Genomic DNA, 22,778 nt, shown 5'->3' on the forward strand with positions numbered 1-22,778 from the left:
TTGCAGAAAAGCCAAGATTCGGGTCACCGAATAGGTACGTGGGGGAAATCCCAAAGATTCACACCACGCAATATAAGTCTTCCATGTGCGATAATAGACTTTGCTGGAAGTCGCTTTCCTTGCTTTAATTAGAGTAGGAATAACTGAAGCTGACAACCCTCTGCCCTTCAGTACCTGGGTCTCAATGGCCAGGCCATTAAAACCAGCGACTGTAAAGCACGATGGAAGATTGGTCCTTGAGACCGCAGATCCTCCCTGAGAGGAGGTCTCCAAGGAGCGTTCGCGACTAGCATGTCCAAGTCGGCCTGACGAGGCTAGCCTAGAATTTCCAGGATAACTGGAGTTCCCTCCATCTCTATCCTGCGGAGAAATCTCAGCAGCAACTTGAGAGGGGGGAAGACGTATAGTAGCTGATACTGCCTTTGTAGGCCGTTCAGCGTGTCTGCTGCGTCCGCTAGAGGATCGCGGGCGCGCGTTACCAACCGCAGCGCCTTCCTGTTGAGCCGATATGCCAACAGATCCACCTCCGGGATGCTCTGATGAAGACACAGATGGTGAAATCCTTGGTGATCGACCTAAGTCATCACCCTGATATTGTCTGATTGGATCCGAACCAGGCTGCCCTAGAGCTGCTTGGTCCAGGCAATCCGACAAAGTCTGACCGCTCTCTGTTACCACACATTTATCAGAAACTTGATTCTTATCAGGAGTGATGATTTCTCCTGGTTAAGCATTAGAGACCGAAGTCACCAGACTAGAGGCTCCTTGGTCTGTTTGCTCAACCGGATCCGATTCCTGTAAGGAACTGAGACTAATCTTTGGAAAAGGTAAAGAAAATGATCTGTTCAGGGAACGGGAACTACCGCTCCCTGTAGCACCTAAATGTTGGAAGGGAAGAATCGCACCGGTAGCAGTGATCAACACTAGATCTTGTGTCCTGATCGTATGATCTCCTGAACCTCTTAGTCCGAGATTCAGGAAGGCTCTAGCTCTGAATGCCGGTGAAGACGTCCCCCCACCCTCAAGCCGGGTGGGGGCGCACCTTCAGGCTGTATTAGCCTTAACTTCAGGTTTGGCTGAGTCAGCCTTTTGTTTGCCCGACCAGCGCCTCTTGAACCCTCCTAGAGGGGCTTTGCCTTTCCCGCTCGCCCCAGCGGAGCGAACGAACCCTTTATGAGCGGCAAAGAAAGGTCCACGCTTGTTACGAGGTCCTTTAGCTTTAGCAGCCTGCGGCAAAAAAGTGCTCTTGCCCCCAGTGACATCCTTAATGATCTCATCTAGGGTGGCCCCAAATAGGCGATTCCCCTGAAAGGGGAGATTCGCCAAGGCTTTTTTGGAACCTAGATCCGCTGACCAGCATTTTAACCACAGCACATGTCTGAGGATTACCGCTGACATAGATGCATGCCCTAACAAGGGGGTGGCATCCAGGGCTGCGTCACAGACAAACTGCAGTCCTTGTATAATTTGTTCCATCAAATCAGATGCTGCCTGGGGGATACCTTTCCCCTTTAGGTCATGGCGTACCAATCTTGCCCATTCCGTTAATGTCTGTGAAACTAAACCAATGACAATCACTGGTCTAAAGGCTGCCCTATCAGGGAAAAAATAGTGCGGGACTCCGCTTCCATCTTCCGATCCACCGGATCCTTAAAGGACGGAGCGTCCTCCAACGGGATAACAGTGGCTTTATTCAGTCTGGAAATAGGTGGATCCACCACTGGTGGTACCGTCCATTTCTTAATGAGGGATTCCTCAAACGGATAGCGTCTAGCAATGCGCTTGGAAACAGTAAAGGTACGTTTTGAATGATCCCATTCCTCTTTAATTTTATTACCAAAACATTTGGGTAAAGGAAAAACCTTCGCCGTCTTGGTAGGTTTACTAGTACCAAAGGGAATTTCCATCTCAGTTGCCTCTGCCGGTAAAACCTCAAGTCTTAAGGTTTCCCGGACCGCCACAACTAGTGCATCCACCAATGCTTCTTCTTGTGCTATGGCGGAGGCAGGAACGTCCTCCTCACTGTCTGAGGGAACTTTACCTGAGACAACAGCCCCTGCAGAGGGACCTGCAGCTGCAATGACCATCTCAGAATCTGAAGTATCAGATGAAATAGGGGTAGGCGGGGGTCGCTTTCTTGACCCCCATCCCTGACAGGCCATCTCCACCCGAGACACCAAAGACTCCAAAACTGCTGTGAATGCATCCATACTCTGTGAACTGGAGGGTCCTGCGGCCACCTCGAGGGGAACAGGCGGGGGTACCTGTGTGGCAGGGTCCATGATTATTCCAGACACTTGCCGGAAAAAATTAATTTGCCAAAAAAAATAAAACCTTTTTTTTTCTTTAGACCCCCAGCGCCACTGCGCCCCTCAGTGTTACCTGCTTAGGGACCCCTACAGAGCGAGAGAGAGAGACCCCCAAGGCTCACCACTTGATGCTCAGAAGTTTCAATACAACCTGTTTCAGCACTGTCTATTACAGACAGGAAGTCTTTGGCTGGCTTTCCCGGGTAAAAGGAGGCGGCTCCGCCCCTTTGCACGCCTTCCGGCGCCTCCCCCTAGCTCCTCGAGGTGTTTGGTCACCTCAAACATGGCCGCCCCCATGCTGGAGACACGAGGCTACGCCGGGTAAAAGGAGGCGGCTCCGCCCCTTTACACGCCTTCCGGCGCCTCCCCATAGCTCCTCGAGGTGTTTGGTCACCTCAAACATGGCCGCCCCCATGCTGGAGACACGAGGCTACGCCGGGTAAAAGGAGGCGGCTCCGCCCCTTTACACGCCTTCCGGCGCCTCCCCATAGCTCCTCGAGGTGTTTGGTCACCTCAAACATGGCCGCCCCCATGCTGGAGACACGAGGCTACGCCAATATGGCTAGTGCGATCTGCAAGACAATGGCGGCGGCCTGTGTAGGATAGCGGCGGCTAGCCGCGGCCTGCGGGATGTCTATGTTCGGCCTGGTGGCCTGCGGGAGTATCTCGGCCCCACAACCTTCACCCTGAATGGTGATAAGCCTGGCCGGCGGTACAGGACCCTGGCGGGCCGCATGCGGTCTGTGGCCGTCCGGAAGGACAGAGGGCTGCCTCCCAAGTGACCATTTGCTGGAGGAATGGCGATCTGGACTGCAGTGACTCAGGCATAGGCATCGGCCTGTGTAAACCTCTGACAGGTAGGATACCTTTTACTTCAATAGTAATGCCCCTTATAGTACTGCCACTGACTTCAGTCACCCTTACAGTTTTGCAATGACCTTAGATAGTCAGCTCCCAAACCAAGCCTCCTGGTTTCTGTTCACAAAAAATCACACTCAAATTGGGGGATCTGTGACCTGTTATAGGATAGAGGGGAGACCCATCCTACCATTCCAGAGAGGGGCCCGCGTCCACCACAAACCCGACAGGGGGGGGGGAACATACTACTCACCATACCGGAACCAGGCGGGCGCCCACTCCTGACAGAACCCCTCTCCACCGGGGTGGGGGGGCTCTCGACCAATACAGGCGCCGTGACTCTGTTGGTCATTGGCGTTCAGGCGAGACGTTTAACTCGCAGGGTCAGTCCCTGTCCAGTGGGACTATGTCGCGGCCGACCCAGCGCGGAGCTATGGCCTGCACGCACTCGTAGGCTGAACTGGGGTGACCACTGGATCTCAACATCCAGCCCGTCGCCCAGTTACAGCTTTCTTGCTTGAAGATCTCACAGGAACACTGGAGAAAAAAGCTGTCTAAAAAAAATCTAAGAAAAAATTCCTGCCAGGACCGAAGATCCTAGCAAGGCATCAAGGTCCTTACTCCTAACTAGACAGAAAAAAACTGATTTGCTGTAGCAGAGAGAGAGAGGATATACCCTCTGGGACTGCCCCTAAGGTGTGGCCAGAATGTTTTCTTTCCTGTCTAGTCCTACTCCTGTAGAGGGCAGTATAACCCGAGTTGTTATTAATCAACGAGGACTACGTCTGTCAATGAGCGACAGAGAAAGGAATGTTATTTCTCATTCTTGTGGCAGCACTTACCAGTGCCGGGCGGGCACTTTGAAATGTAAGCATATTTGCATTGTTTTACTCTGGTTTGGAGTTCAATAAAATGGAATTACACTATATATATATATATATATATATATATATATATATATATATATATATATATATATATGTAGATATTTTTGTTTGTCCATATATCGTTCATATTTTGGTGTGTGGGAAAGATCCCAGGGAGATTTGATATTGAACATTAGTTTGCATCAAGTGTTGTATATTCTTGGATCAATATCTTGCCTATATCCTTGGAGTGTGGGAGAGATCCCTGGGTGAAGTACTACCGGCCATTTGTCTTTATTAAGCGATATAGGTCCTTGAGGCCTGAATCTATCTGGTAAGCATATATCATTTATTGTCACCCACTGGGTGAAAAGTTTCCACTATTTTCTTCTATGGTGTGAGGAGCCTAATAGCCATCACTCTCACTTCAATATTGGATATTATTTGGCACTTTAATTTGATACGCACTGTTTCCACCAATTTGTTTATTCTATTTACTATATGACATTTATCAGTTTATTCTATTTATTAACTCTATGATATTTATTGAGTTATTCACGTATTTAGGAGAGGCACTTATTTGATGTTATCTAATGAGTTATTTATTCATATATTTAAGAGATGCACCTACTGAGTCACATCTATTTATGTTTGTGGGCTACACCACATGATATAAATTTTTATATTTTTAAAATAGTACATTTATACATTCAACGTCATTTCTTACAGCGCCTGATTTAGGTGTAATATAGATATTTTTGTGTAATTCACACAAGGGGCAGCAGTTTAATTTGGATAATTCATGCACGCTGTTTGACTGGGCGCTGTCAGGATTGTACATTAAAGTGAAGCAATAGAGCTTCACTTTCTCATTCTCCACCCCCTGCATAGAGCAACAGCAAACTGAGGAGGACATCTCTTAACTCATTCTTGTCAGGATGATCTTCAACACAAATGCATGCACCAGAAGCTAACTGAGTGCTGGTCCTCCACCCAGCAGGATTGCTCCAGAAGAGGACATTAATGCAGAACTCAAGTCAGAAAAGTCCTTTCACCAGCATCTTCGCCATGGCTTCTTCCAGGTGCTGGGTCTTCGACCCTCTTTATTGGCTGGCAAGGAATAAAGAAACTACTGCACATGGAAGTACATTTATTCATTCAGGAACTGATGTGTGCTGAGAATGTACACTTGTGTGCACAGAAGTTCATTAATTCCGGAGATAGAAATGCTCACTGTGCGGTGTATACTCGACATTGTGCACATGGTAAATTAAATTGCAAACTGGCATGTAAGTGTTTTATACCGGTAGCATGTCCCTATAAAGCCTGTCTGCTTGCAATTTTTTTCATGTTAGACTTTAAATGTCTTTCCCATAAAATCCTCTGCTCCAACTTACTTGTTAGGGGAAAGTCTGTTGTGCACAGGAACATGTGCATCAGAATGCAGGACCTGACTTCCCCAGAGCTGTGTTATTTGGCTAATGGCCAGCGTTCAGTCACATGACACAGAACACAGCCAGGTCACACTTTTAGGGAGCGCTAATTGTCCATCTGACAAGCAGGCTTGGGTGAGCGCTTTGTGACCAATGTTTACCACTATAACCAATGCTCTCATTAAGGAGAGCGACCATTTGACTGTACAAAGAATACTGGACATTATGATAATAGCTAGCATGACTGAATAATATGTAAAAGGAATAAAGAATAAATGGATTCTATCTAGGCATAACAGTGACAAAACATGTCAGCATTAGTACAACAGTATATTCTTAATTTTTTTTAATGTCTGCCTAGGTCTATGGCTTTTTTACCAGAAGTAGCACAAACTTTTCAGAAATGAGGACCAAAAGTTACAATTTCAGCATGAGCAATTTGGTAAGGTTTCACAAGTTAACAAAATAAAGGAAACCTAGGGATGCGGAATTTTCGACCGTACCATCATAGAACAGGTGATCCTTCATAAGTCTACATATGTTCCTCTGCAGCGTCTTACAAGTCAGAGTATTACGTCTAAAATGAAACCATGCTCAGATGATACAGGCCAAGTATTTAAATATTCTGAACAAACCATAAAATAATTTCCTATTCATCTCTGTAGCTGTAAGTATTGCGAAGACATTCATTTTCAAAGCTCACAACAGGTTCAGGGTGCTTTTCTATGTAAACAGAACTTGGCAGCTTGCCAAACCTAAAAAGGACAGAATCAGAGGGTGTTTTTAATCTGTGAACGGGGAGGGGGGGGGGGATCTGTATCCTGTGATGCATACCGAGAAAAAGATTTTACAGGCAAACCAAAAAGCCTATTTTCTTAATTGTACATCACAAGACACAGAGGACTTCATATTCATGACCAGGGCCGCTGATAGGGGGGGGGGGGGAACCACCAGCCCACTTGTAGGGGGCCCGAGCACACAGGGGGGCCCACACAGAGAGGGGGATTAGTGATGGACAACAAATACAGAAATCTTCCTCCAGCACCTGAATCTGATCTCTATCCCTCTCCCTGCAATCAGCTTTTATCTGTTGAGAAAGAGACAGTTGTCCCTCACTAATGCCCCTCCCTTGTGTGGGCCCCCCTCCCAGCACTAATCTCTGCTCAGGAGTTTATTTGTAAATTGTAACTTTGTTTCTCTCTCTCTGATCACTGAGCGCCAACTGCCCAGCCTGTATATTTTTCTCATCTCATCTTTTTTATTTAACATAGTTTTTTTTTTTTTAGATTTAGCAGGAATTATGCGAGTTATGTTATATTTGTGTCTGATAACAGTGATTTTGTTGTAATTTAAGCTAAATATATCTTTAATATTTTCTTGGGGGGGCCCTGCCAGGTAGTAGGTGCCGGGGCCCCATGATTTCTAACAGCAGCCCTGTTCATGACTACTTGGGATGTCCCAAAACACTAAGTATGAGGGATGGGCAACACCGCAACAAGTCCAACATGCCCAAACCCAAACACAGAACTGGGGGAAACCCAATACAAAGCCATCTGCAAGAACTTCCACCTAAAACTTACTTTGTCATAGGTATTAATATCTACTTGGTAGAACTTTGTAAACTTGTTAGGCTGGTCATACATAAGTCCCCATCCACGGCTAATGTGTAAGGTAAAGTCTACAGGTTTGGAAAAAATGGATTTTTGTAAGAACTTACCGTAAAATCCTTTTCTCTTAAGCTCATTGACAGACGTAGTCTTCTTGATTCTCAAGAGCTAGGTTATGTGGTCTCCGTAGGAGTAGGACTAGGCAGAAAGACAAAACGTTCTGGCTCCACCTTAGGGGCAGTCCCTGAGGGTATATCCTCCCTCTCTCTGCTACAGGGAATCAGTTCTGTTTAAAGCAGTACAGAGAATTTAACCCAACCCAACTCAATGATAGAGGGGCGGGTACTACGTCTGTCAATGAGCTTAAGAGAAAAGGATTTTACGGTAAGTTCTTACAAAAATCCATTTTTCTCTATCGCTCATTGACAGACGTAGTCTTCTTGATTCTCAAGAGCTGGGACATCCAGAAGCAGTGCCACAAATGAGGGGTGGGATTGACAAAATCAAATCCAATCTAGAAGGCCCAACCGGTGCCAAACTAGAAGTTTTAAAGGCTCATTATAAACAAAGAATGAGACTAAAGAAAAATTTTCCAACGGAAAAAACCCTCGAGGTAGACCACTGGTCTCCTCAAATTGCGGCCTGCAAAACCTTGCGGCCAAACGAGGCATCAGACGATGCCATTACATCAACTTTATAATGTTTAGAAAAGGTATGCACCGACGACCAGGTAGCCGCCTTGCACACCTGGACCACTGACGCCTGATGGCGAAAGGCCCAAGACGCACTAAGGGCCCGAGTGGAGTGCGCCTTAACAGGGAACGGGGGCTCCCGACCCTTAATAGAATAAGCCTGCACTACCGTCTGTCTGATCCATCTGGAAATGGTCGCGGCAGATGCAGGCAACCCCTTTTTGGGTCCATCTGGGATCACAAAAAGTGAATCCGTCTTGCGAAACGAGTGTCGTTTTCAAGTATACCCTGATCGCCCGGACCACATCCAAGGAGTGTAAAGCAAACTCCCGAGGATGACTGGGCTTAGGACACAGGGAAGGTAATACAATTTCTTCATTCAGATGAAATTCTGAAACCACTTTTGGTAGGAAGGATGGATTCGGACGAAGAACCACCTTATCTCTATGAACCACCAGATATGGTGAACGACAAGATAATGCGGCCAGTTCTGACACCCTGCGTGCAGAAGTAATAGCCACCAAGAAGGCCACCTTCTGGGACAACGTGGGTAGAGGAATCTCCCTAATATCTTCAAAGGGAGGTTTCTGAAGAACCGACAACACTAAATTAAGATCCCAGGGGGGTAACGGCGCGTGCACTGGCGGAGCCAGATGTCGCACCCCCTGGATGAAGCTCCGCACCAAGGAATGAGTAGCCAAAGGCTTCTGAAAGAAGATGGCTAATGCTGAGACCTGACCCTTGATAGTACTCAAGGCCAGTTTCTGCTCAACCCCTTGTTGCAGAAAAGCCAATATTCGACTAATCGAATAAGACCGAGGACGGAACCCCAAAGGTTCACACCATGCAATGTAGGACTTCCATGTGCGATGATAAATCTTTCTGGAAGTCGCTTTCCTTGCTTCAACTAGAGTAGGAATAACTGAAGCTGACAAACCTTTGTCCTTCAGCACCTGGGTCTCAATAGCCAGGCCGTTAAAGCCAGCGATCGTAAAGCAGGATGGAAGATTGGTCCCTGAGACAGTAGGTCCTCCCTGAGAGGAAGTCTCCATGGGACGTCTGCCACCAGTCTGACCATGTCGGCGTACCAAGCTCGACGAGGCCAGTCCGGAGCTACCAGGATTACTGGAATTCCTTCCTCCTCTATCCTGCGTAGAAGTCTTGGCAGTAACGCGAGAGGAGGGAAGGCATATATTAGCTGGTATTGCCCCCACGGGGCGATCAGTGCGTCTGCGGTTTCTGCTAGAGGATCGCGGGAGCGAGCCACGAATCCCTGAACTTTCCTGTTGAATCGTGAAGCCAACAGATCCACATCCGGGGTGCCCCACCGTAGGCACAACTGGTGGAAAACGTCTGGATGGAGGGACCATTCCCCCTGATCCAGGGTCTGACGGCTGAGATAATCTGCCTGCCAATTCTCCACCCCCGGAATGAACACCGCAGAGATTGCTGGAACAAATCGTTCCGCCCAGCGAAGAATGCAAGCCACTTCTTTGGCCGCTCGGACACTCTTGGTGCCCCCCTGGTGATTGACATAAGCCACGGCCGTGGCATTGTCCGACTGGATCCGAACCGGGCTGCCCTGGAGCTGCTCGGTCCAGTGAATCAGACAAAGTCTGATCGCTCTCAGTTCCAATACATTTATCGGTAACCTGGATTCTTCCAGGGACCAAAGTCCCTGGGCAGATAACTGACCAAGAATTCCTCCCCATCCGGATAGACTGGCATCCGTGGTCACTATCGTCCAATATATTGGCAGAAATGACTTTCCCTGGCTGAGCATTGGAGACCGAAGCCACCAAACCAGAGACTCTCTGGTCTGTTTGCTCAATCGTATCTGATTGTCCAGGGATTCCGGATTCCGATTCCATCTGAGACGAATCTCTTGCTGAAGAATTCGGGTATGGGACTGGGCAAATGGGACTGCTTCGAATGAAGCCACCATCAACCCCAGAACCCTCATGCAAGTCCGAAGGGAAGACCAGCTGTTGGACAGTAACAACTGGACTGCTGATTGAATCTTTCGGAGTTTCCCTACCGGAAGAAAAACTCTTGTCCTGACTGTGTCTAGAATTAGACCCAGAGATTCGAGCCTCTGGGTGGGAACCAGAAATGACTTTTGCTGGTTCACCAGCCACCCGAATTCCTGTAAAGAAATCATAGTAATTTCTATGTTTTGTAGCAAGGTCTGAGGAGACTCTGCATGAAGCAGAAGATCGTCTAGGTAACCTAGAATCGATATACCTCTTTGGCGCAGAAGTGCCAACATTGGGGCCAACACCTTTGTGAAGACCCGCGGAGCCGTGGCGAGACCGAAAGGTAACGCCACAAACTGATAGTGGTTCTCCTCTACGGAAAAGCGTAGAAAACGCTGATGTCCTGCGAAAATGGGAATGTGAAGATAGGCGTCCTTGATGTCTATGGACGCTAGGACATCCCCTGGATGCAGGAAGGCTGCTACCGTGCGAATGGACTCCATTCTGAATCTTCTTATGTTGACGAAAGAATTGAGTGCTCTTAAGTCCAGAATTGGACGCACTTTGCCCTCTTACCTGGGTATTGTAAACAGGTTTGAATAAAACCCTTGAAACCGTTCTGTCCAAGGAACGTGGACTACCACTCCTTGTTGTAGTAAATCTGTGACTGCTCTCCGCAGATCTTCTAAACGATCTGCGGATAGACGGATATTGGAAGGGAAGAATCGCGCCGGTGGGAGAGATCGAAACTCGATCTTGTACCCTGACCTTATGACTTCGCAAACCCATTTGTCCGGGATTCTGGAAAGCCATGGATCCGGGAACCGGCGAAGACGTCCCCCCCATTCCAGTTATGGGTGGGGGCGCACCTTCAGGCTTTGGATGGTTTATCTTCAGGTCTGGAGGGGGCGGGCTTTTGCTTGCCCGACCAACGACCCCTGACGCCTCCTGCAGGAGCTTTGGAGGACTTAGTTTTTTCACCCGCTGGACGAAAAAACCTCTTGTGAGCAGAAAAAGAAGGCCCTCGTCTTTGACGAGTTCCTCTACCTTTAAAATTTTGCGGTAAAAAGGTGCTTTTTCCACCGGTGAGATCCTTGATGATCTCATCTAAGTTGGCTCCAAATAGACGCTCTCCTGAAAAGGGGATATTAGCCAATGCTTTTTTGGAACCTTGGTCGGCTAACCAACCTTTTAGCCACAGTGTACGCCTGAGAACCACTGCTGAGACTGATGCTCGCGCCATTAATGGAGTGGCGTCTAACGCCGCATCACACACAAACTGTAACCCCTGTATCATTTGTTCCAACAAATCTGATACCGCCTGAGGGACTTCTTCTAAGTCCCGGCGTAACCACTTGGTCCATTCAGTTACAGCCTGCGAAACCAGACCAATAGCAATTATTGGTCTGAAAGCTGATCCAATCAAGGAAAACATGGTGCGAGACATAGCTTCTATCTTGCGATCCACTGGATCTTTAAAAGACGGAGCGTCTTCTAAAGGAATAACCGTGGCTTTATTCAATCTAGCAATAGGTGAATCCACCACAGGTGGTTCTGTCCATTTCTTAATAAGGGTTTCCTCAAACGGATAACGCCTGTCAATGCGTTTAGAAATATTAAAAGTGCGTTTTGGCAGACGCCATTCTTCTTCGATTGGATTGCCAAAACATTTGGGCAATGGAAAAACCTTCGCCACTTTGATGCGTTTCTTAGTCCCAAAAGGGATCTCAGTTTCAGCTATTTCTGATGGAATACCCTGTAACCTTAAAGTCTCTTGAACAGATACAATGAGTGCATTTACCAACGCTTCCTCTCGGGCTATGGCGGATGCCGAAACATCCTCCTCACTGTCTGAAGAGACAGGACCCGAGACACCAATACCAGATGAAGTACCTGCAACTGCAGAAATAGGCTCAGAGTCTGAATCCGAGGTTTCAGATAATAAGGGGTTAGGCGGGGGTCGCTTTCTTGCGCCCTGTCCCTGACAAGCCACTTCCACCCGGGACACAAAAGTTTCCATAATAGCTGACAAAGATTCAATTGTCAATGGGGTGCTGGAGGATCCCGCAGACCCCTCGAGGGGATCCGGAGGAGATACATGAGTGGCAGGGTCCATGTTAATACAGGACACCTTTGCCAGCAAAACAAAAAAACTTTTCCTTTTTTTTTTTGTGTGTCTCCCCCTAGCGCAATAGCGCCCCTCAGAGTACCTGCTTCTCGATCCCAGAGAGAGAGAGAGAGGGACCCCCAAGGCTCACCAACCGATGCAGTGCAGTTTCCAACAAACTGCAGTCAGCGTCTGTCTTACACAGACTGGAAGGAGCTGTTTGCTTTTTCCCGGGCAGAAGGCGTGGCTCCGCCCCCTGTGTACGCCTTCCGGCGTTCCCAGCCCTCCACGAGGTAGCTGGGCTCACAAAACATGGCCGCCCCCATAGAAGAGACATAAGACTCCAAAAACATGGCGGCCGGCGTGACCTGAGGACATACATGCATTCGGTCTACGGCAAAATGGCGGCGGACCGCCGATATCGTCTTCCCAGCACATCCACCTGCACTCTGCTAAGAGGTGACATATGGATCTACAGAGATACACTGCACATAAGGTAGGATTATACCTCCTATGTCTGCTGTAATGTTACAGTCTGCTGGGTAGAGTGTTAGCTCTAGAACCAAGTCCACTTCCCACAAACACATGTTGTATTACAAGGGGGACTTGTAAGTATCAGATATATACTGACCATATATGGAGGGGCCCATAATATATACTGCCTCATAATGAGGAAAAAAGGGAACGTTTACTCACCATACCGAACCGACAGGCACCCTCTCTTCACAATACCCTCTCCACCGGGGTGGGGGTTTGTGGACGCCTCGACTCTCTGGTACCTGGCGTCCAAGCGAGACTTTTAACTCGCAAAGTCAGTCCCTTTACTGGGACTCCGTCGCGGCCGACCCAGCGCACTGGTCTGCACGCGCTCGTAGGCAGAAACCGGGGTGACCACTGGATCTCAACATCCAGCCCGTCGCCCGGCCCCGCATACTTACTTGAATATGTCGCGGCCGACCAAGCGCAATGCCATGGTCTGCGCGCGCTCGTAGGCCGGCTGGGGTGACCACAAGTGTCGCCCAGTCCGGCATTTTTGCTTGAAGATCTCACAGGAAAAAACACTGGAGAAAACTACCTAAAAAAATGTCTTTTTCTTAAAGAAAAAAAGTCTTGCCAGGACCAAAAGATCCCAGCAAGGAACTTAGGTCCTTACTCCTGACTAGACAGAAAAAAACTGATTCCCTGTAGCAGAGAGAGGGAGGATATACCCTCAGGGACTGCCCCTAAGGTGGAGCCAGAACGTGTTGTCTTTCTGCCTAGTCCTACTCCTGCGGAGACAACATAACCCAGCTCTTGAGAATCAAGAAGACTACGTCTGTCAATGAGCGATAGAGAAAATCAGTTTGTATATGAACAGAAAACTGCCTAAAATAACAATTTTTAGAGAGTAGTGGTTAAGAATTGATACTAAATGGTCTAAGGTTAAAAGTGTTAGGACTTTTACTTTTTAATATATGTATCAATGATATAGGATTTGGGATTACAGTGAATGCAAATCCTCACATACACCCAGCGAAGTGAACAGCCCCAGATGATACAAAGAGATGAAACAAATCTCCCTACACAAGTTTTACATGGATATCTGCGGTCTTCAGCTTTATATATGCTTTAGAAAGTGCACATCCTGTTAGAGATTTTTTCCTGTTCAGCACTGGGAATGAATTGGAGACAGCTGATTGGAGTAAAGGCACACACCCCTCTCTCCACATAGGCAGAGACTTGCAGAACTGTGCTGTGACAAGACAAGCTCTCTGCTCATCTAACTATAGAAACCTCCCAGGACCCAAAATTCAGCCTGGTTTTCTCTTGGTTGACAGAGAACTTATCAGAAGTTCTCATGCTGATAACAGAGCAACGAAACAACAGAAAGACGCGGGACTTAGGGCTTTGGAGAGAGATAAGAAAACACTATAGCTATAGGTGCTTGGGTCAAAACAATCATGAATCAGGTTTACATTCACTCTAAAGTACCATTTCAGTGTTTTCGGATGACAAGCTTTGCAGTGGAATAAGGTCCTTTCAGGATGTTTCCAACTTACAAGCCATCCCTCAATTCACTGTTTAAATTAGGCAGCTGTGTAGCAAATGAGGTTTAAGGTTGATAAATGTAAAGTTATGCACTTCGAAACTAAGAATATGCTTGCATCATACATACTAGGAGGGCGTACAACTAGGGGAATCAAATGGTGAAGGATCTGGGTGTTCTGGTAGATCATAAGCTTAATAATAGCACGCAATATCAAACTGCAGTTTCCAAATCAAGCAAAATCCTTTCTTGTATTGAGAGGTATGGACTCCAGAGAGACCAATATCATTTTGCCCCTGTACAGATTATTAGTAAGACCTCATATGGAATACGCAGTTCAGTTTTGGACACCAATTCATAAAAAGGAACTGGAAAAAGTGCAGAGAAGGGCAACCAAACTGATAAGAGGCATGGAGGAGCTCAGCTATAAAGAAAAATTAGAGGAACTGAATTTATTCTTTCTTGAGAAGAGGGGATTAGGGGGGAATTACTCAACATGTATAAATACATAAGTGGTCCATATAGTGAACTTGGTGAGTTATTAACCAAGTCCATCATAGATGACAAGGGGGTACTCATTACATCTGGAGGAAAAGAGATTTAAATTTCCAAAAATGGAAAGGTTTCTTCACAGTAAGAGCTGTGGAAATGTAGAATAGACTGCCTCAATTACTAGTTCTGGTCAGCTCAGTAGATTGCTTTACGAAAGGCCTGGAATCTCTCCTAAATGTACATAATATAACTGGATACTAACATTTATAGGTAAAGTTGATCAAGGGAATATCAGATTGCCTCTTGGGAGATCAGGAAGGATTTGTTTTTTTGTCTTCATCTGGATCAAATGTGGGTATTGGATTGTGTATATGAAAGTTTTCTATTTGAGTGTGTTGGGTTTTTTATTTTTTCCCCTCTGTGGGTTGAACTGGATAGACCTGTGTCTTTTTTAAACCAGATTAACTTTGTAACTAGGAGTCCTTTTCTTTCATTCAGCCAGCAGGTTGAATGAAAGAAAAGGACTCCATTCTCCCATCTGCATCGAGTGAATCCCTACTGTTGCGCTATTGTATTCTGACGACGGGGTACCTTCTCCACAGGCAGAATACACTGATCAGCGTCGCCGGCTATAGCCAGCGGCATAGATTGAGAGAACATTTTCCAACAGGCTTGTACACAAGTGGATTCATCGAACTGTGAACCAACCTATCCATGCATGGATCAAAATTCGGCCGGTCACTGCTAAACTTATCAAGCCACTTTAGTGATTTTTACCTACAGGTAAGCCTATAATAAGGCTTACCTGTAGGTACAATTAATATCTCCTAAACCTGCACAGTTTAAAGCGGTAGTATCCCACTTTTTGGCACTTTAACCTATAGGTAAGCCTATAATAAGGCTTACCTGCAGGTACAAATAATATCTCCTAAACCGGCATTTACAGTGCATGCAGCCGCTCGCGCGAGGGGGGGACCTTCAATTAACTTGCCGGGAGCTTGCCGTAAAAATCACTCCGGCGCGCATGCGCGGGAGTGACGTCATCGCGGCTCCGGCCAATCATCGCGCCGGAGCTGTCTCTTCTGGCCAATCACCGCGCCGGAGCCGCCGAACCCGGAAGAGACGGCGAGGGATCATGGCAGCGCCCGCAGCGATGTCCGGGGGTCCGTGTCGGGGCTTCGTTCTAAGGTAAGTTACACGTAATGGGCTAGTATGCGATGCATACTAGCTCATTATGCCTTTGTCTTGCAGGTTTTTTTTTTTTTTTATGTTTTAGGGTTTACAACCGATTTAAGAGATATTTGCGCTGCATGCAGCCGCTGACGCGAGCGGCGCATGCGCTCTGAAGGTCCGGCGGACCTTCAGAGTTACTTGCCGGGAAGTTGCCGGAAAATCACTCCCACGCGCATGCGCGGGAGTGACGTCATCGCGGCTCCAGCCAATCGCAGCGCCGGAGCCGCCGAACCCGGAAGAGACGCCGAGGGATCGTGTCTGCTCCCACAGCGATGTCCGGGGGTCCGTGTCGGGGCTTCGTTCTAAGGTAAGTGTTTCATAATGAGCGAGAATGCGATGCATACTCGCTCATTATGCCTTTGTCTTGCAGGGTTTTTGTTTTCCTTTGAGTATACTACCGCTTTAATGGATGCAGCGATACATTTTGTCGATGGCTAAATAAATTCTTGTAAGAAAAGACTCTGGAGTACAGCTTTTATTCATCTGTAGCTAGTTTGTGTAAGTCTGGAGTGGTGCTGTAGATTTAGTATGTTCTAATAACAAAAGCTTGATGCTGGACTTTCCAGTAAGTACTGACACTCTGGGTGGAATGACCTGGGAAAGAAGGAATTTTGCCCTTGAATCCTGGCAAATCTGCCAGAAATAGCGGATCAAGAAGCAGCCGGACCCTTGCAAGGTACCTCAGGCAAAATAAAAAGGGAATCAGACTGCTGAAAGCAGGTTGTGGACTTCAGATAAACTCCAACATCCAAAGAGAGAAGTACCTTCTTCTTAGGATACTTGGAATAAGGACAAAAAGATGGCAACACAATGTCTTGATTCAGGTAGAATGAAGAAACCTTAGGTAATTAAAAAAAAAAAAACAGGGGCTTAGCTAGGAAAGGTTTCCTGGGCTGGGATTCCAGCCTTGTTTGGCCAGTGGCCATTCACCTGAAAGAGGTGAGGCAGCATAATTCAAGTAGTCGGGAACCTGAAGTCCTCAGTCTCATGTGATGTAACATTAAGAAAAATTTTTTTTTTACTTGCCAATAATTCTGCAATGCTTTCTTTATAACATTTTTGTGTCATTTTAAAAAAGGGACAAATTATAGTATGAAATGTACACTACAACAAAAGCCTCCATCTCCTTCGCTGCTATGGACAACTCAGACTAGGACAGTAAATGTCACTTAATTGCACAGTATATTCATGTCCGCCTTTATTTAACCATTGCTGCCTAAAACATATGTACTAAAAGCCTCTCCTGCTAAGAATGTACAGCAAAATGGGAACAAAAGGCAGTCAGAAAGATCTAAAACTTTTTCAGGGAGGGCTGAATAGCAGAGATAGTTTTGAGATTAGTAATACTCATGTGACTTTATGAACCAGCACTATACAACATCCACATTTCTGATACATAACATGACTGTATCTTGTGGAGCCATGCAAAAAAACAGAATGAATACATCATAAAAACTCAACCAGCAAGAAATACAGAATGCACAAGAAGTGAGCCCTGTTTACTCTTGTACCTCATTCTTGTGCATTCTGTATTTCTTGCTGGTTGAGTTTTTATGATGTATTCATTCTGTTTTTTTTAACATCTACAGTTAAGCCAATTTACAAACATTGAGCAGTCTCCTGAAGCAACCAGGTTCCTGGCTGATGTTTATAGATAAATCCTGATTGGCTGGTACTGGTAATTGTTCAATTTTTTTTTTAATAAAAAAAAAAAAAACAAATTTATGTAAATGCATTTTCTTTTAATGGGCCAAAGAACCTTCTCTGCAGTAGAGACTACAAGGTCCTATGAACCGTGGCTTGGTACCCACTACCAACAGTGGTAAGGGAATTCAGACTTGGGCCCTCTTGTTCACATGGATGTATTTGACCACTTCCGGACCATCCACCATGTATTTACGTCGGTACTCTGACGTTCAATACCAGTGTTATTCCACAAAGTTTATTTTTTTTTTTTTAAATGCGTTCGCAAGACCGCTGTGCAAATACGGTGTGACAAAGTATTGCAGCGATCTCCATTTTATTCTCTAGGGTCCCTGCTGAAAAAAATAAAAATAAATATATAATGTTCGGGGGTTCTAAGTAATTTTCTAGCAAAAATAATGATTTTAACTTGCATACAAATGTCAGAAATAGGCCTCGTCCTTAAGTGGTTAAAGTGAAACTTCACTCCCCTAATTAACATTTTAAATCCTCACTTTGGTAGCATTACCAGGCAAACTGTGTCATACATCCCAGGAGTTGTTAGGAGAGGAGGGTTTTTCTCAGCTAAGCACTTTCCTGCATGCATGCTAGAGCTAAGGGCAGATGGATTCCAGGAAGTAAATGCTACATGAATCATTTGCCCTTACTCAGGATGGCCCCGACCAGAAATGCTATGGGGTTGTTTTTCATAGTAATTTCCCAAAAAAAAAAAAAAAAAAAGCATGGTGACATGGATGGGCGAGGGAGTTTGCTTTGAATATTAAAATATTAATATTAAACATTTTTTCGGTGAGGAGATGCAGGAAAGATCTGCTTTGTGTTCATCCGTGTGAGGGCTGTGTTTTGCCTGCATCTGCGTGCAGGCAGTCCAATTCTTGTCGTTTGGGACACAACATATGCAATGACAACAACGGCTCCCAATTTAACATCTGTGCGGGTCTCCAAATGCAGACTGCCTACGTTCAGGCATCCACACAGATGTCAAATTGGGACCAGTGGCTGTGTCTGTGCAGCTGCTGTGACCAAAATTACATGAATAGGGCTGCTTGCATGAGGGTGCACAGGATTACCTGTGCAGGCAAAACACAGCCCTCACAGGGTGTAGGATTCAATACACACGTAAAGGAGGCCATATACCAATAGTCAGGTTTGCGAACACTACAGTTGTCTCTGACTGCTCTAGTTCTATAGCGGCTTGTGCTAGGTTTGCATTCACTAGAACCTGCCACCACACCGCAACATGGCATACTGGAGTAATATGAACCGATGACATCCACAATTTGGATGGGTGCCAAAGCAAACAGCCGTAGACAATGTACAAGGTCAGATTACGGTGAATGCTGGTAAGTTTTCAGTACTGAAAGCTCCATGTCGAGAGCTACGTGAAAGAATCAGAACGTGAGCAAATTTTTCCCTGAACTGGAATTCATCCAAGACATTCAAAAATGTATGTAAACCCCCAAATCTGTTTTTCAGTGTCTGGCATGTTCTACTAAGTATATACAGTTTTCTTAAAAGAGAAGTACAGCCAAAGCTCTTTTGGCTGTACTTCTCCTATGGATTACAAGAAAGAAGTTCGTTCTGCACTCCCGTTACTTGTTTTCAGCAGATAGTGGGCTGTAGCTGACGTTACATAGCCAGTCCAGGCTGGTGAAAGATCACGAAAAAGTCGGGATCCTCCCACAACCCTGGACTGGCACCTGGTTCAGCCTTTCAGCCAGCCGCTGAGAGCCTGAGCCAGCCGCTTCCACCCCCTCCACAGCCCAGAACTCCAGTGAGCGCGGGGAGGCGGCAGAGCAGACAGCGATGACTGACAGTCACCAGCTCTCTGCTCACGGAGCTCTGAGGACAGAGCAACCAGTGGTCTTTGATCACTCGATTCTCAGTCTTAGAGCCAGCAGGGAACCAATGCTGCATCCACCTAGGTAAGTAGGATTAAAAAAAAAAACAAAACAAAAAAAAAAAACACCTTTTTTTAAGGTATCTAAACCCAGAACAAAAATGTAATGTATTTCAGCTTTCAAGTCCTTAATTCTGATGGCTAGCTGTATTTAAACTTTGTGATCTGACCAATTACATCTTCTGTCTTAGGGTGGCTATGCTCATTTCCCCACTGTATCCATAGAGGAGCAACATATGCACTTTTGGACAGCAGAATTTTGAAGAGGATAGGGTAATATTGACTGCAGACAGATGAATAACACATTGAAGACTAACCCTGCTTTTACAAAATATATAATGTGTGGGAATTTAACCAATTTTCAAGCCTAAAACACATTTAAACATGAGGAAAAAATGGCTCTGGCAATTGGGAATTTGGACTTGCCTATAAATTCCTTATCTTTAAATACAGTATAGAATACGAGGCTTGTATTCAAAAACTCTGTAAATCGTCAGCTTTTATGCAAGCAATAAGGATTGACCACAGAAGTCATGGGGGAAAGGGCTTTGCATTAACAGGCAAGTTAAAATCCCCATCATTTTAACAGTACACCATGGGGAACATGGCTTGTACTCAGATTATGGGACTAGAACAAGAAATAGCAGGTGGGCAACAACAAAACAAATATAACTGCCAAAAGGCCAAAAAAAAAGAAAAAAAAGTTAGAAAATTTGCAAATAGGCGACAACCTTAAGCATCTTGCAGCTTAAGCTTGCATTAGATGAGGCATGAACTTCCACCCAGTAAAACCTAAAGAATGTGTTAGCAGAGGACCTGGTGGCCACCTTGCAAATCTAAGATAGAGACGCTTGATGCCGGAAAGCTCAAGAGACACCAACAAACCAGGTGGCATGAGCTCTGATAGGGAAAGCAACAGCACTTTTCTGTAAGGGCATAGGCCCTGGAAATAAGTGGTTTGATCCACCTGGTATTGAGAGTCTGTAGGTGGGACAAAAAGGGACTTGGATTTGGCAAACAAAAACGATTGCTGCTATGTAGACCCTGACAACATCCAACAGTGCAGAGAAAGGTCCTTGCTGTATTTTCAAGCAGGATAGGGGGAAGGGAAAATAATATCATTACTGAGGTGGAGAGGAGAGACTACCTTGTCCCTATGCAATAAAAAAAAGAAAGTTCTTTCAAGGACTGCCAGCTCAGAAACGTGTCTAGCGAACTGTCTGGCCACCAGGAAAGCAACTTTATCCAAGCTGACGGGACAATTAAAGTCTAGGCTTCGCCTGTCTCAGTGGGAAAACCCCCAAAGGGGCCTTCGGGGTCTGGGAACCATAGAGCTGGACCACAGCTCTGAACTTGTATAGCACCCTGCGGCTAACTACACTTGTTGCACTTTGTGCCAAAATGAGCACCCAACACAGGGTCCAGGGCCTGCCCTTCCATTTCCATCCGACTGTGCTTTACTCAGATAGGAAATGGATCCCCATCAGTAATATCACGTACTGGACACACAAAAAGCTGTAGCTAGCAGCCATGTTGTTCAGTTATCATAGGTCAGTCATGACAGTCTTGCAGAACAGTTGCACATTGCAGCAGTGATCTTACCCCCTCCCTCCTCCTTTAATTCATGGAATTCATAGGGTTTTACACTTCAAAAGAGCCGTTACCTAAACTCAGACATCCGAAACCAGCTCTTAGGCCTATGCAGAGCTGTAAACAGCTAATTGAATCCTGGCAGGATGTCTGGCTCTTCTGTCCAGGCCTATCGTAAAACTATGACCAAATCCATTAAGAACACATAGCATGCCAAAACAGGATTCCCAGAACTAATGGGGATGGTAAAAGGCAACCAGAGACCTCTGCCCAATTCAAAACTGAAATCCACACACGATTCATAAACTCAGACGGGAACATGTCACATTAATAATCAGTATATAGTGAATGAGAAATGTCGTACTGAACAAATTAAGGTTATACGTGATCACACTAGCACATATAGAAGGGAAGATAACTGTCAGATATTCCTTGGGTGACAAGTTTATCTGAGCTACCCTGTGTTTAGTATCCCTGGACGTGAAATTCAATGCTGACAATAATCTATCAGTTTCACAAATGCAACTGGTACACATTGGAAGATATGAAAAGTAGTATAAACCTGTGTAAGGGAGGGACCTGATATTGTCATAAACCCAGGACAGCCTATGGACACTCCATTTCTTTGGTCAGGGGCATCTGTCAACACTCATTTGATCCCATAGAAAAAGGGAGATGCCTAAACAGTTGTGAGTTCTCCCTTACCATCAAATCAGGAACATCTGTCAAGCTTGAGAACCGATAACACCTGGCTCATCGACTGAACTCTGATAACACCCAGGACATTGATTGCAAGTATTCTTCCTCAATTCTGTCTATTTCTTTGAAACACCTTTTTTCTGTAAAGGTTTTATTTGCACCAAATGTGACCTTTTTTTAATAAAAAACATATTTTGAAAAGTGTTAACCTTGTCCCTAAGCTCTTAATAAAAGCTAAAAAAATAACCCATCTCTTGAAGAGTGCTACTGTATAGGATAAATCCTATGAACATACCTAACTGTGGTGACATCTTGTATTACAGATGATTTTTCTAAAATAATAATTGGTATTGCTAAAATGACGAGCTCCTCCTGCTCGGTACAAGGAGGTCATGGCAGTTAAAGGGTTAATTGCTTAATTAGCCCAGTGACAATCGCGCTCAGGCTGCTGGCAACTAGATAGTGGTCCAGCAAGCAGGAAAATCTTTGTGCAGGGTGCAGCTTAGAGTGGCATTGTTACATAAGTGATAGCGCGGTGTGAGTTTGGCCGGTCCCTTGTCACGTGTTAGTGAGGAGGCCAGGGATACGATACCCGTATCCGTCACATCATCTGTTTTTAGCGTGCCAGATACTGGCGGGTGTCAGCGGACACGTCTGCCGACATCCGCCGCTCCATAGAAAACAATGGGTGGTCTGATCGGGTCCGCCTGTCCATTTTTGTGACAGCTAGTGTGAAAGGGGGGCCCTTTGTCATGTTGATTAAGGGGGAATTTATCAAAACTGGAGAACCCTGATTAATGTACATAAACTCTCTGGGTTCAAAGAACACCAGCTTGGAACTTCCACTGGAAGGAGAAGAGGTCCCCTCCCAATTCCTCTCCACCCCCCCCCCTTTTTTTTCTCCTCTCATGACTTTCTTCCTCTTTTCCTTCTTTACTTCATCTTTCTTACTCACTTACCCCTTTTACAAAGTTATATTCTATATTAAAAGAAAGGTCGTGACAGGAGAAATTCTTTGCTCCGTGTAGAGCAATGTTAAATTTGACGTCAAATTTAAATTTCGCTTTAGTCATAGTCTTGACTAAAATACTACTTTAGTCTTAGTCGTATTTTAGTCATCTGAATAGTTCTAGTTTTAGTCATATTTTAGTCGATTAAAATAGTGTTAATTTCATCAAGGAAAATAATTTAGTCGACAAAACACAGTGGAGACCCTGATTGAATATTTTATGTGTTGGACTCTAATGTTCATACATTGTTTCATACTGATGTATTCTAAGAAATGT

The 22,778-nt window shown here is 45.6% G+C and overlaps 1 protein-coding gene across 2 annotated transcripts in view; it reads right to left on the reverse strand.

Moving 5' to 3' along the window:
- Positions 1 to 22,778, reverse strand: part of CERS5 (ceramide synthase 5) — a 196,612-nt gene that overhangs the window by 9,973 nt on the left and 163,861 nt on the right. The window lies entirely within an intron of this gene.

The sequence above is a fragment of the Pelophylax lessonae genome (genome assembly GCF_965119305.1).
Source record: "Pelophylax lessonae genome assembly, chromosome: 2".
Taxonomy (NCBI): Eukaryota; Metazoa; Chordata; class Amphibia; order Anura; family Ranidae; genus Pelophylax; species Pelophylax lessonae.